Genomic DNA, 15,133 nt, shown 5'->3' on the forward strand with positions numbered 1-15,133 from the left:
TTTCTCAAGTTTTTGTATCAGTAATACAACAAATATAGTAATATAATTACTTTACCCAATACTAAGTTTTTAACTATAAGGTATATTATACTACAAAACACTACAGTTTACTGTAGTAAAAACTAAAGTATACTACAGTATTTATTACAGTTTATCAGTATGCTGTAGCATTCATTGACAAAGTGTTGAAAATACTATAATATATCCTACAGTATACTATACTAAAAGTATTTACTATAATAAATACTATAGTATTTTTGCTCAGTAGCCACTGACTGCCATAGTTAGGGGGAAAAGGAAAAAATACTATGGAAGTCAATGGGGGTTACCAACATTCTTCAAAATATCTTCTTTTGTGTTCAACAACCCATACAGGTTTGGAACAAATTGAGGGTGAGTAAACGATTTTTAGGTGAACTATCCCTTTAACATTGTCATTAAATGTACGCCAATTTGTCCCACTATTAAGTATTACACCAGTATTAAACTAAACACTAGCATAATACCAGCAGTAGCCTATGACGCTAAAACCTAGTTCACTTTCTAGTTAAAAGAAACAAAATAGCTCGAAATATCAATATCGGTTTTATCTCATGTCCAGCGAGTGACCTACAAAGTGCGCACTAACCCTAGCACGAGCTCTCTTTAAAACCTCAGTGTCCCTTTAATCTGCGGATCAGCGCGCTGACGTCAGCTAACCCCCTGGGCCACGGGCTCCCATTGGCTGGAGGTGACGTCAACGGCATTTTTTTTCCTCCTGAACCATGACCTCATCCTTAGTTCATTTATAGTGCCTAAGTGCACCTTCTGTTTTCCCGGCTGGCTAATATCTACTATCGCTTATCTCTCTATTCGTTACGGCGTCACTCGCTGGCCCAGATGCGGTACAGAAGAATGAATGGTTTTGATGGTTTTATTCGCATGTGACAGCAGTACAGACTCATCCAGACTCATGATTAGTATACACTAGTGACGTCTGCTGGCGAATGGCTTCCCATCGGAGCACAGTGCCCTACATGGAGAGCAGCTGAAATACTCGGGATCAGGGCAAACGGAGGTGAGTGCAGGCTATGAAAGGGGCGTATTGATATTTGAGACCTCACATTTAGGCATATGGCTTTATTTGATGATAGTCGAAGAGCGAGTGTAGTTTTGGGGATGGACGTACTGGCGTGTATCGACCACTAGGCTCTCGTCTGGATGAGGGCAACAATGTGCCTCAATGACATGTTAAACCAGACTGTGGTCATTATGTATCATCAATCGGCCATCGTTTATTGTTGAATAAGGCATTGTATGGTCGTCGTCATCTCATGCGTGAGAATTGCAGGATTAATTACAAATGTTATTGAATGTTTCTTTTCTGATTTGAGTGAGGCTTGTCATGTGTGTCTACATTGCAGTCTGGTAGCTTTGTTATTATTGTCCTCTGGATGTCCAGCATCAGGTTTATAGGTTAGTACATTTAATTTACATAAAGGATTTTCCATTTTATATATATATATATATATATATATATATATATATATATATATATATATATTATATTATATTGGTAAAATATATATATATATATATATATATATTTTTTTTTTACTAGTGGGTGCAGGACACTATAGTTCATTTATGTTAGTGAGGATAGCAAAATAAAGTAAACTGTGACATATTATACCAAAAAATTCTTCATACAGTGGACTGCTAGTAAAATTGATAAAAAAATTTGGAACCAAAAATTTAGACAATTTGACCTGATATTTTTTTCTGACAGTTTAACTCTGAGATCTTGTTCATATTTTACCTTTAAAAAAAAAAAAAAAAAAAAAAAACTATAGTGAATAAACTGTATTAATGAATGAAATGTTCAAGGTGTCTGAATAATTTTTGGTTTGTATGTATATAAAATATATTATTTATTTTGATCATTAATTATGAACAATTTCAACAATATGCTGTTGTTATTAGTGATAATATAACAGCATAATATGCATTTCATTTTATATATTATCTATGTTGATCATTTAACTGATAGGCCTATTAACACAATGTAATAAAAAAATAACAATAATCATACTTATATATGTGTAATCAATAGAATTATTAAAAATATATATTTACATCGTAATATATAAAGTATATTAATATGTTGTATATACAATATAATATTATTTAGTTTGAATACTTATTATTAACAGTAATAATAATATGTTGTAATTATTGTTATTAGTAATAATATAACAACATAACATATAATAGTAATAAATATAAAATATATTTGTATTATTAATATTATATATATTATATTAACATTGAACAATACTTATTATTTTTTATTTTTATATTAATAATTAATATAATCATGGAATGATTAATCATAGATATTTACATTGTAATATATAAAATATAATGTGTAAAATTAAATATGGTGTTATTTATTTTGATAATTTATTTTTAACATTAATAATACGCTGTTATTATGATAGTATAATGTATATGTTCTCTAGTCTATAAATGAATTTTATTATTACGTAAAGATAGCATAAATGTTCTCATGATGGATGGATGGATGGATGGATGGATGGATAGATAGACAGATAGATAGATAGATAGATAGATAAATGCTGCATTATTCTACACAGTATTACAGTATTTCTCCTTAGACAGGTCTGGAGACGGATGTGGCACTTCAGGGTTGTAGTATGTATTAGTGCGACACCGTACAGTGTGTGAACCTCAGGCTGCAGGTTTAGATCTTGCTCTGTGTTTTATTGATTTGAGTGAACACACATGGTTATAGTTTGTCTCAGAAGGACTTTATGCTTTATGGTACATAAGGACATACCATTGCATTGATTCGAAATGCTGTGATATTTTTTTTGTGATTTAAAATGTCATCAAACTAAAATCTTCTTGCGCCGTAATGTAAAAGACAGATTGGCTCATGTTACCAAATCCAGTTCATCACAACAGATGATATCACTGCAACAATGATTAACAAATGCATGCAGGCTCAGACAGAACAATGGTCTATATCAACGTGCGTATGGCACAGAGTCCAAATAAGTGATGTCATCCATATAGTTAATGAATAACCCGGATTAAGATATTTCGCTTTCCTTTATCTTCCATTCGGTGATGTTTGTTCGCTGTTTTTCAGGTGCAGTCTGTCATTATAAAGCAATCGCTGTCACTTTAAATAGAGACGCGCTTCTCTTTGTTTTGCTGTCATGAGCCATTTCAGCTAAAAAAAAAAAAAAAAAATCCTAGATTTCTTTATGTCGTTTCCTGACATGCTACTCGGAAGTAGTAGTATCAAATCCCTGGAAATCAATAGAACAGATGTTCAGAGTGTTTCTTGCTTTGGGATGTGAGGCGACAACCTCCGCAACCCATCCGCATGCCCAGCCAACTTTTTTCCGTTTTTATATTCCGTTGCCATGGCAACTGTGTAGTCTCACTCCGTCTCTACATCAGCACTTTGCACCACTGTTGTTTATGCCGGTGTTTTTGATTAAGTCAACTGTGTCAACAGTTTGGAATAATTTCGATTTTTTTTAAATGTTTTTGAACATTTTGAAGCTGCATTTATCTGATCAAAAATACAGTAAAACAGTTATATTGTGAAATATTATTAAAATTTAAAATAACTGTTTTGTATTTGAATATATTTTAAAATGTAATTTATTCCTGTGATCAAAGCTGAATTTTCAGCATCATTACTCCAGTCTTCAGTGTCAGATGATCCTTCAGAAATCATTCTAATATGATGATTTGCTGCTCAGGAAACATTTCAAAACAGTTTTAGCTTTATATTTTTGTGGAATATTTAGCAAGGATGCATTAAATTGATGTGATTCATCAAAGAATCCTGAAATAAAAGTATCACAGTTTCCAGAACAATATTAAAGGGGACTTGTAATACCCCTTTTACAAGATGAAATATAAGTCTCTGGTGTCCCCAAGAATATGTCTGTGAAGTTTCAACTAAAAATACTGCACAGGGGTTAGTTTCCCGAACAACGATGTAACTTGCTGCTGAACTACTATAGTACGATGCATCATTGAACAAATCAACTAGCTAGTCACGACTGTTTCCCGAAATCGTATTGTCGCAAACTTGTCGTTCAACCATGTTGGTGAATGACGTCATGCAGGTGGTGGAGTAATAACTTCTTTAAATGAATCCGTTTGAGATCGAATTAATGTTAGAATGTCTGTACGGACATGACATTAGAGGACTAATTCTCATTTTCCTTATTTTGCTTTATTTCCAGATTAAATCAAATGCTTGTTCTTGCGTACTAGAGCACGTACACACATGCGCAATCTCCAAAAACGGTGCTTAAAATCTCTTGACAAACTAAAATATATAAATTACATTTGTATATATTCGAAATAAAAGATATACATTGTACTTAATGTCAGCTTGATTATTTTGCTCAAGATAACGATTTATTAAATCCACATGTCATAAAAACAGGAAACTATGCTTCTAACCGCAGCTGAAGAGCTGTAGCTCCAACCACACAAGTTTGCGATGCAGTTTGTGAATGTTCGTTTGAACTATGGTTTCGGGAAACACCAAATCGTTTAACTATGTAAGTAACGACGGAACTTGCGATGTTAGTTGGCTAACAATGCTTTTGGGAAACGCACCCCAGATCATTTATTAAAACTTGTCAAATTTGCCCTTATTTGGGTGTGAGCAAAAGCGCGCCATTTTTGTGTGTCCCTTTAAATGCAAATGAGCTGCTGCTCCTGGCCCGCTTTCCAGAAGGCGGCGGAGCTTAACCCTTAAATGCATACCTCAGGTCTTTAGTGACCCGGGACGTCATTCACTACCCTCCTCCTTGTTAAATTTTTAAAGTTAGACATCAACCTTCTTGGTATTCCTCAATCAATTTATTATAAAGAATATAACAAGAAAAAATTCATAAAATTATAAAAGAATTCCTATTTTTGTATTCATTTTTTGTAAAAATTGTATAGGGTCGCTAACGACCCGAAGTGTGTATCAGTGTACGTATATTTATTCTGCACAACAATAATTGAATCTTAGATGATGGAATAAGTACAATTCACCTTTATTTCACAAGGTGGCAATGTCTGATACACAATGCTGAATTGACGACTCATTCAGACAGAAAACGATATAATAAGAAAAACATGAAATGGCTCAGCGATTTACTGCAGAGCAAGTACTGGAAGCAATCAAATATGACTGTAACTGTTACAGGATGGATCTGATGAAGTTGTTAGCGATCGAAATATTGATTTTGAAGAAAATTATATCGTTTTGAGAATATGTTTGAGATCATGAATAGGCTCATATTCGTGACCTCAAACATAAAACTAGCCTATTATTTGCTGAATTTACTGGGAAATGAGCTCTGACGAGGACAGTGATGATGGCATAAAACATCTGCTGAAACGGAGCCCTTTCAAGCTCCAAAAGGTAACAAAATACGATTTATTTTATTCTTCTGTAATTGTTACTCTAATATCAGACGAGTTTTACATTATCGCGACAGGTAGAGATCCTTCCGTGTTAGATATTGATCCGGGTCGATAAAGACCCGAATATGTAAGAATGATTGGCGAAACAGTCATGCATTTAAGGGTTAAACAGCTCATGCTTCGGTTGCTCAACAACAACAAAGCTGGAGAATCTCACGCAGCCAAAATGAGGATTGTCAGTATTATGTTCAGCCTTACATTGTTCAAACCGGAGTTGGACACTGATGGAGAGACTCAGGAAGAAGTTACAACTTTTAGAATGAAACTGAACATTTCTGAACAGTTAGTGGATAAATTTATGTAGTTGCCGATAGGGCTGGGCGATATATCGCCATCACCTGCTTTCAAATGGAGCGGCATTTAATAGACAGAGCCGTAGTTCACTGTCAAGCTACGTAATATCGCGTTCATTATCGCAGATGAATCGCCTTTGATAATGAACGCGATATTGCGTAGCTTGTCAGTGAACTACGGCTCTGTCTATTAAATGCCGCTCCATTTGAAAGCAGGTGATGGCGATTTAGCGGTAATCAGGGAACCGGCTTTACTGACGAAATGCGCGTGACAATCTCATGCGATATATCGCCCAGCCCTACTCATCGACTAGCATGTGCCGTCATGTTATCGGCGTGTTCATGGGGGCGAGGTTTATGTTAATTTTAGGGTTAGTGATGTCACAAACCCGGGACGAAGCAGCCGTTTGTTGTAATCCTTTAAAAGCGATTTCTGTAAAAGAAAATATCTCCCTTTGCATTAAACTTAGAGCGTTGTAACTTTGCAGACGTTTATGCTCAAACAGCAACATTACACACTAGCTAAAGTTAAAAAAGTAAAATCATAATCATTTTGCTGTATTTGCCTTGGTGAGCATAAGAGACTTCTTTCAAAAAATGTAAAAAAATCGGAATAATTACAAAACGTTTGGCCAGTAGTATATAGAGGGGGGGGGAAAATGCATAAATGCTACAACAATGCAACTAAAATAACAAAGCATGTCACACCTTGTCGTCTTGGAAAATTCAAGACAGGTGTAAATACTAAATAATAGTCGGTGGCCTCGAGAGAATACACACCTGCTCATTTCGACATACACAGTGTCAAACTGCAGTGCACAGTCTCCCCCCCCCCCCCCCCACCCTGCAACTCGAGTTGTCAAGCCGAAGGAACGCCATTAGACACATGCAGCGTCAGCCTTGTTATTCTCTGACGTGCCTTCTTCATCTCATCCTGCAGGCCGCGGGGGGGCTGTTGTCATGCTATCGATCGTCCGATTGCAGGAGAGGTTACAGTGAGGGTTTCTTTTCTCCAAGGTGTGGCTATACATCCTTCCTGTGAAGCGATTTGAAGAGACAGAAGGGTGGTAAGGAGGTTTCGGTCTCTGGTGGATTATTGCATGTCTGGAATCCTGCATGTGTTTGTGTTCTGGTGAGATGCTGGTTATGGTTACTTATGGTGACTGGGAATGTGATCAAAACAAAGGCGTCCATGTTGGGATGCTGGTTGCGTGAGGCTGGTCCTCTGGCAGCGTCGTGCGTACTGCACTGGGTTTGTTTATGTGGATGTGATGTCAAACGAGCTGTTTCATTATGAAACTGATGGATGATTATTTGGCTTACAACTGTTTAGAGAGAAACACTGGAAGTGCGGAGTGAAATTGAGATTGCATGTGTGCATTTGTTTATGTTCTTAAACATTCTGCTGGAATGCTTGTTTTTCTTGTTTTATTTCCTATATAGCAAAAAGTCATACGTGTGTGTGTGTGTGTGTATAATAATATAATATATACACACATACACATAGACTCTCAAACACACATTTACACATCTAAATGTGTGTTTGAGAGTCTATGTGTATGCCTCAATCTCTCCCTCCTGCTTTCTGCATGGCGCTGCAGATATCTCAACGTCGCAGCATCACCCTCCCTTAATGCAGCAGCATAGAGAGAATTAGAAATAGAGGGAAAGATAAAGTGTGAAAGTTTGAGTTTTGAATTCAAGGTTATTATTGTAAACAAAAACTATTACAAAGACAAAAACAAGCAGCAAAACAAATATTTTCGTTAAGTCATATAAAATAAAAACATTTGCTTGCAAAAAATGTAAACAAACTACAAACCCGATTCCAAAAAAGTTGGGACACTGTACAAATTGTGAATAAAAAACAGAATGCAATGATGTGGAAGTTTCAAATTTCAATATTTTATTCAGAATACAACATAGATGACATATCAAATGTTTAAACTGAGAAAATGTATAATTTTAAGGGAAAAATAAGTTGATTTTAAATTTCATGGCATCAACACATCTCAAAAAAGTTGGGACAAGGCCATGTTTACCACTGTGTGGCATCCCCTCTTCTTTTTATAACAGTCTGCAAACGTCTGGGGACTGAGGAGACAAGTTGCTCAAGTTTAGGAATAGGAATGTTGTCCCATTCTTGTCTAATACAGGCTTCTAGTTGCTCAACTGTCTTAGGTCTTCTTTGTCGCATCTTCCTCTTTATGATGCGCCAAATGTTTTCTATGGGTGAAAGATCTGGACTGCAGGCTGGCCATTTCAGTACCCGGATCCTTCTTCTATGCAGCCATGATGTTGTAATTGATGCATTATGTGGTCTGGCATTGTCATGTTGGAAAATGCAAGGTCTTCCCTGAAAGAGACGACGTCTGGATGGGAGCATATGTTGTTTTAGAACTTGGATATACCTTTCAGCATTGATGGTGCCTTTCCAGATGTGTAAGCTGCCCATGCCACACGCTCTCATGCAACCCCATACCATCAGAGATGCAGGCTTCTGAACTGAGCGCTGATAACAACTTGGGTTGTCCTTGTCCTCTTTAGTCCGGATGACATGGCATCCCAGTTTACCAAAAAGAACTTAAAATTTTGATTCGTCTGACCACAGAACAGTTTTCCATTTTGCCACAGTCCATTTTAAATGAGCCTTGGCCCAGAGAAAACGCCTGCGCTTCTGGATCATGTTTAGATATGGCTTCTTTTTTGACCGATAGAGTTTTAGCTGGAAACGGTGAATGGCACGGTGGATTGTGTTGACCGACAATGTTTTCTAGAAGTATTCCTTCCTGAGCCCATGTTGTGATTTCCATTACAGTAGCATTCCTGTATGTGATGCAGTGCCGTCTAAGGGCCTCCACGGGCATCCAGTATGGTTTTCCGGCCTTGACCCTTACGCACAGAGATTGTTCCAGATTCTCTGAATCTTTGGATGATATTATGCACTGTAGATGATGATAACTTCAAACTCTTTGCAATTTTTCTCTGAGAAACTCCTTTCTCATATTGCTCCACTATTTTTTCATTGGGGGAATTGGTGATCCTCTGCCCATCTTGACTTCTGAGAGACACTGCCACACTGAGAGGCTCTTTTTATACCCAATCATGTTGCCAATTGACCTAATAAGTAGCAAATTGGTCCTCCAGCTGTTCCTTATTGTGTACATTACATCCGGCCTCTTATTGCTACCTGTCCCTACTTTTTTGGAATGTGTAGCTCTCATGAAATCCATGAGAGCTACACATTTGCATGACATTTCAAATTGTCTCACTTTCAACATTTGATATGTTATCTATATTCTATTGTGAATATAAAATAAGTTTATGGAATCGGGTTTGTATAAATATGCTCTAAAATGCAAACAAAAACTCAATACATTTTCTATTTTTTTTTTAAACTTTTTTTATATTTTATTGTTTTTTTATTTTTAAGTAAAATGACAACTAAAACATTTGCAAGTGAACAAAAGCTAAATAAATGTGTCCCAAAATACTCATGAAATCTCAATAAAACTGTTAAAATGTTTTTTTTTTGTTTCATTTTTTAAGTAAAATAAAAAAACAAAATGTTTGCGTGTGAACAAAAATGAAAACTATAAATGTGATAAAATATAATGAAAACTTAATAAAACTGAATTAAAATTGTCTTGTTTGTTTCTTTACAGTTTTTTGTTTATTTTTAAGTAAAATAAAAACTAAAATATTTGCAAACAAACAAAAACTATAAATGTTTATTAAAGTACAAACAGAAACTCATTAAAATTGGATTAAAGTCTTTGTAGTTTTTTTCATTGTTTTTGGTAATTTTTTGTGAGTTTTTGATGAGCTGATTTAATTAATCTTAAAACTTGGGTAGGCAATGGTTTTCAAAAACACTTTTTGTTATACTGGCTGAAACTCTCTTCAAATTCTGATAGCAATCAATAATAGAAGTGGTCTAAATATTTAAAAATGTACATATATCTTCTGTGGAAGTCTCAAGATCAAAAAGTGTTCATCCAATCATTGCATTTGGTCCGAATTCAATGATAGGATGCTTGCCAACCTATATATTTGCATAGTCCGCATACTCATCAGCGTGTTCCGTAAGGCTATGCAGAGTTGTAGACAATCAGTCACCGAGCACCACAAACAAACAGCAGACATCTTTTACAGTTCCTCCTGAACCAAAACAACAAGTTTATGCTGCGTTCATGTCATGTTGTAACTACCGTAATTAAGAGATGGCAACCCTTGACGTTCTACTCGGACCTATTCACGTCCTTAGACTTGGATTTATTCATTTCTATGGCAACACTATCAACGGCGAAATTAATCTGCAGCAGTCAGGTGGTACAAGTCAGCGCTCTTTAAGTTGTTTACGTTCATTATTATTTGTAATGTCATGTGCTTTGAGACATGAGGTAGTTTAACGCTGTCTCTTATGACGCTTTGCAGACTCTGCTCTGGCTGTGAGCGTTCATATGTTTTGGAGGAGGTGTGTCTTTGGAGACACTCCGAAGGGATTTAATGCTTTCAAAGCTAGCTTGCTATTGCTAGCCTCTCTGAAATTGCCTACCCTACCTTTGAGCCTTACTTTAGACTATTGTCAAAAGAACGAACCATTTAGACAAGAAGTGACTGTCTGACCATCATGTAAAACATTTCACCCAAAAAATGGCAATTATGTCATCATTTAGGCCCCGTTTACACTAGTGCGTTTTTTTGCTTTTGCTACGATTACACCTGATATGCTGATGTTTTCAGCCCTTGAAAATGGAGACTTTCGAAAACGCTGCAGAACCCATTTTAGTTTGAAAACGCCGGAGTTAGTGTAGACGGACATCGTTGCTGAAATGCTGTGGAAACGCCAGTGTAGATGAGGATCGTTTTCATTTTAAAACACCATTTTAAAATGAAAACACACTAGTGTAAATGTGGCATTACTCACCCCAATGTTGTTCCAAATCTCTATGACTTTCTTCTGTGGAACACAAAAGAAGATATTCTGAGAAATATTCTGTTTTTGTTTTTGTTTTTGTTTTTTTCCGTACAATGGAAGTCAACAGGCACCAAAACTGTTTGGCTCCAATGTTCTTCAAAATGTCTTCTTTTGTGATCCACAGAAGAAAGAAGCACAGGTTTGGAATGGCATTAGGGTGAGTAAATGATAATAGAACTTTCATTTTTGGGTAAACTAACCCTTTAAGTATTGTTTGCACCGTTATAGGAAAATGGAACAATTGGTGGTGTTGCGTTATAAGGAAAGAAACCTAAAACTATTGAAATGAAATTAAACTGAAACCAAAACCATTTTTGAACCATTAAAACTACTTAAAACTAAACATAAATTTAAAATAAAAGTACAAAATTAAAGCTAGTTAAATTTCCAAAACTTGAATAACCTTGGTTACAGACTGGAACTTGGCAGTTAGAGGAGAGCTTATCGTGATCATCTGCTTAACCTTAACCACAGCCTTGGTTGTCTTCGTTCTGTGTGCTATCTCTGCTTAGTTGCTCACTAACATGTGGTAATGCACAATTCTCTGTAACATTCAGTGAGAAGGTGTTTTTCAAGGTAACTGATTATATGTTCTAAGTCTTCGGTCTGCCATTGGCACAAATTCTAAACCAGCAGAATTTGTCATAGAGTGACATGTTTGTCCGGTTTTAGGAGAAAGGTTACCTCTTTCCACTTTCACTTTTGGTGTGGTTAACCTTCCATTAGTAAGTCAGTGGAGGAGGGTGACAGCCAACACCATGTTTTTTTTATGACGGGTGTTGCGTAGACTAGACTTCGAAGGAATATGACTCACATGAGCAATTTTGTTTGAGAATATTTTATATTACATTGGTCTTTGATTATCTACTATAATATTTGTATGTTTTTTTTTTTTTTACAATGGTAACCATAGTTTCTGCTTATTACAGTACTTTTACTACTGTAAAATCATAATACCAAACATGTATGACTGTAAAACACAAAAGGAGATATTTTAAAACAACACTGGATCCCATTGACTCACATTGTATGGACAAAAACAGCTAAAACATCTTCTTTTTGTGTTCTTCTTCAAATGAAAGTCATACAGAATAGCTAGGTTTCCATGCAAAGATAAGATAAGCTCCGCATTTTGTTACTTTCGATAAGAAAAAATGTGTAATCTTTCAAATTCTGTCCATTTTATCATGAAATTCCAACAAATAAATACCGTTTTGATGCTCTTTAATGTAGCATGAAAGATTGCCGTATAGGCGCCTCATTTCAAGCAGCAGCGCAGAGTGCGAGTGAACGCGATCATCTCTTCCTTTGCTAGTTACAGAATAAACATGGATGAACATCTGAAGGTACGTTGAAAGATACAGTGCAACTTACTGAAACGTATCATATCTTGCGTAATCGCTCAATCAGTGTTTCAACGGTGGAAAGACATCAATAAAACAGCTTGTAAACAGTATGTCACGTAGCATCACATTTACCTCAGGCAAGTCATTCAGTCTCCACAGCATGTTAGTTTGCCAGAGAAATGATCTCTTTCACTAAATATATGCACTATATTAGCCTATATATTCATTATATTTTACTTAACCTGTTAGTGATGTCTTGATTTTTTTTTTTTTTTTTATGTATGTTTAAATAAATCTACAATGACAATCACTGTGTAAATAATCAAATTTATCAACAAATTTAAGTAAAAACAAAATTTTATAATTAGATTTAGACGTTAATGCAAAAACTGCCTTATGTGCAGTTTACAATTTTGCATACAATTTGTTATTTGAGTGTTGATTTATTATATTTAAAATTAAATGGCAACTGGATTTAGGCTAATAGTTTGGGCTCAGCTGTTAATCTTTAAAATGATAGTAATGTGCAGAAAGGGCTTCCTATGTAGTTTACAGCATTAGTTGCATTCATTTAAAGACAATGACACAATTTGTTCAAATTTTATGTTTTCTCACCTCTGCTGTACCAAACCCGTACCGAACCGTCAGTTTAGTGTACCGTTACACCCCTAGTAATTATATGAGAGAAATGAGAGAATTTAGCTCAGGCATTTCAGAATGACCAAACTAACATTTGAGATTCTGTGCAATGCGATTGGTCCACAGTCCAGTTATCCAATTATCTCCTCTGTTGAGGCAAAGTCACATGAGTGTTTTTTTGTTGCTCATTGAGGGATTTATTTGGTGAATGTGTTTCCATTGTAGTTTATGCACATCGGTTTAAAAAAAAAAATCTACCTCTATCTTTCATCTTTTTTTTAATGCTTATTTTTAGAATTTTTGCACGTCTTGGCATTTCTATCCAGAAATTTTTATGCAATATCTCAAAATTTAAAAAATAGGTGGATGGAAACATAGCTAATGGCATGAGGGTGAATAAATGATGACAGAATATTTGGGTCAACTTTCCTTTTAGAATAAAACAGTTACATAACAGTAACTATGGTAACCATGGTAAAGTGTTGTATGGGTTGCGACCACAACTTTTTTTCTCAGCTAAACTGGGCTGTAGGTTTTACTGCAAGAAAGTTATGGCTTTCTATTCATAAGATTATATGATCCCACTGCAGTGTTGCTGCTGCAATTGAATCTTTCCCTCATCCTCGACTGGCGCTCGGTTTAGTCTTTTGCTCTGCATAATGTAAACGAGTGAGCGGTTTGGAGATTGAAGCATTCAGAAGGTCATTGCATACTCAAGCAGTTCCTGCTCTTTCAGGCCTGATCAACTCTTCACCCCACTCATACACAGTCATAAACAATTCCTCTCCCTCCCTCACAGATGCCTTCCTCCAACACAGATGCACGTACATTGAATATATAAAACCGCTTTCAGTCTGCCAAGTGGAATATTTAGGTTAAATATGCCTCTGCAATAACAGGATTATTGAAAAGACTAAATGTGATCCTTGCAGCCGTGGCTATAAATGGCACATTTTTCCAGTCTTGTTACATAATCTGTATTGGTTCAGTTTCCTAACGTCACATCCTCTCTGGCTGTAATATAAACAGGGTCAGTATGTAATGTATCGCATATTTCCGATAAAGATTTGCTGAGATAGAATCAGTTTTGCCATTCATAAAATATTACTGTGAAAGGAAAACATAATTTTATGAACCTACAGCTTCATTATGGCCACATTAGTTTGTTGGTAATCATAGATTTACTCAATATACCATATAATACATACAGTAAAACTATGATAACTTTATCATAATATAGTTATTTTGCTCATAATTTGATATAAATATTTTAAATATTATATATAAGTGTAGTAATGACTGCTGTCTTGTATAATACAGTGAATGAATATTTTAAAATGAAGGATATTTATCTTTTTTTTTAAAATTTGGACCATTTTAGTCACAAACTAAAATATAATAATTTATTGCTAATGAATGATTGAATGTATCTGGGTCATTGATGAATAATGTTTTTAAAAGTGTAAAAAAAAAAACTAATAGAGATATAATTAATTTTGAAGTTTTATTAAGTGTTAACAATGAGATTATGTGGTTTTTATAATCAATTGACACTGCTTTTGTCATTTTTTTACAAGATGGACAAAATTTGTCACCAAAAAAAGTCATTCGGTTTAACCAAAATTTTGCTTTTACCTAATGACACTTTTGGTTATACCGAATGACGATATTTTCAAACAGTGCTAATAGGCTGATATCTAACTAGCATCAATGAAATACATTTTTCTGGACATTCTTTCTCATAACAAAGCAATGACTACTACACATAATTTTAATACCATTTTGCACTTTTTTGATATATGATGTTATAAAATCATGCCAGAATAAAAAATATATACATTTATTAGATTTTAAGATGTTTTAATCACAAATGAAATGGCTGTATTGGCCTTTGGACTAGGGCTGCACAACGATTAATCGTGATTAATCGTTTGCAAAATAAAAGTCTGTGTTTACGTAATAAATGTGTGTGTTCTGTGTATAATAATTATGTATATATAAATACACACACATCCATGTTTATATAAGAAAAATGTTATATTTATATATAAAATATTTATATTTATATATAATATAAAATATATTGAAATATATATATTTGTACATGCATATATTTCTTAAATTTATACGTGTGTGTGTGTGTATTTATATATACATAATTATTATACACAGAACACACACATTTATTACGTAAACACAGACTTTTATTTTGCAAACGATTAATCGCGATTAATCGCTGTGCAGCCCTACTTTGGACTCTTAAACCAAATGACCTTTTGACACTTCAAAATCTTTAAAATACCTTTATATGTAGCAAAATATAATTAAAAGCTTTTGGATTCAATAAAAGAGATCTAGTT

At 34.8% G+C, this 15,133-nt stretch overlaps 1 protein-coding gene and 1 long non-coding RNA gene across 4 annotated transcripts in view; one reads left to right on the forward strand and one right to left on the reverse strand.

Annotated features, from left to right (window-relative positions):
• Positions 1–15,133, reverse strand: part of LOC125247959 — a 44,872-nt gene that overhangs the window by 12,792 nt on the left and 16,947 nt on the right. The gene's annotated exons all lie outside the window — the stretch shown is intronic.
• dusp8a (dual specificity phosphatase 8a) overlaps positions 764–15,133 on the forward strand; it is a 70,539-nt gene continuing 56,169 nt past the window's right edge. The window contains exons 1-2 of one of the 3 annotated variants that reach the window (XM_048159507.1): positions 765–1,057; positions 6,748–6,874. The gene's annotated coding sequence lies outside the window, so the exon portion shown is untranslated. Of the gene's footprint in view, positions 1,058–6,747; positions 6,875–15,133 lie in introns of all 3 variants that reach the window. The other 2 variants (XM_048159508.1, XM_048159506.1) reach the window with 2 other exon arrangements.

Source organism: Megalobrama amblycephala, linkage group LG15 (genome assembly GCF_018812025.1).
Source record: "Megalobrama amblycephala isolate DHTTF-2021 linkage group LG15, ASM1881202v1, whole genome shotgun sequence".
NCBI lineage: Eukaryota > Metazoa > Chordata > Actinopteri > Cypriniformes > Xenocyprididae > Megalobrama > Megalobrama amblycephala.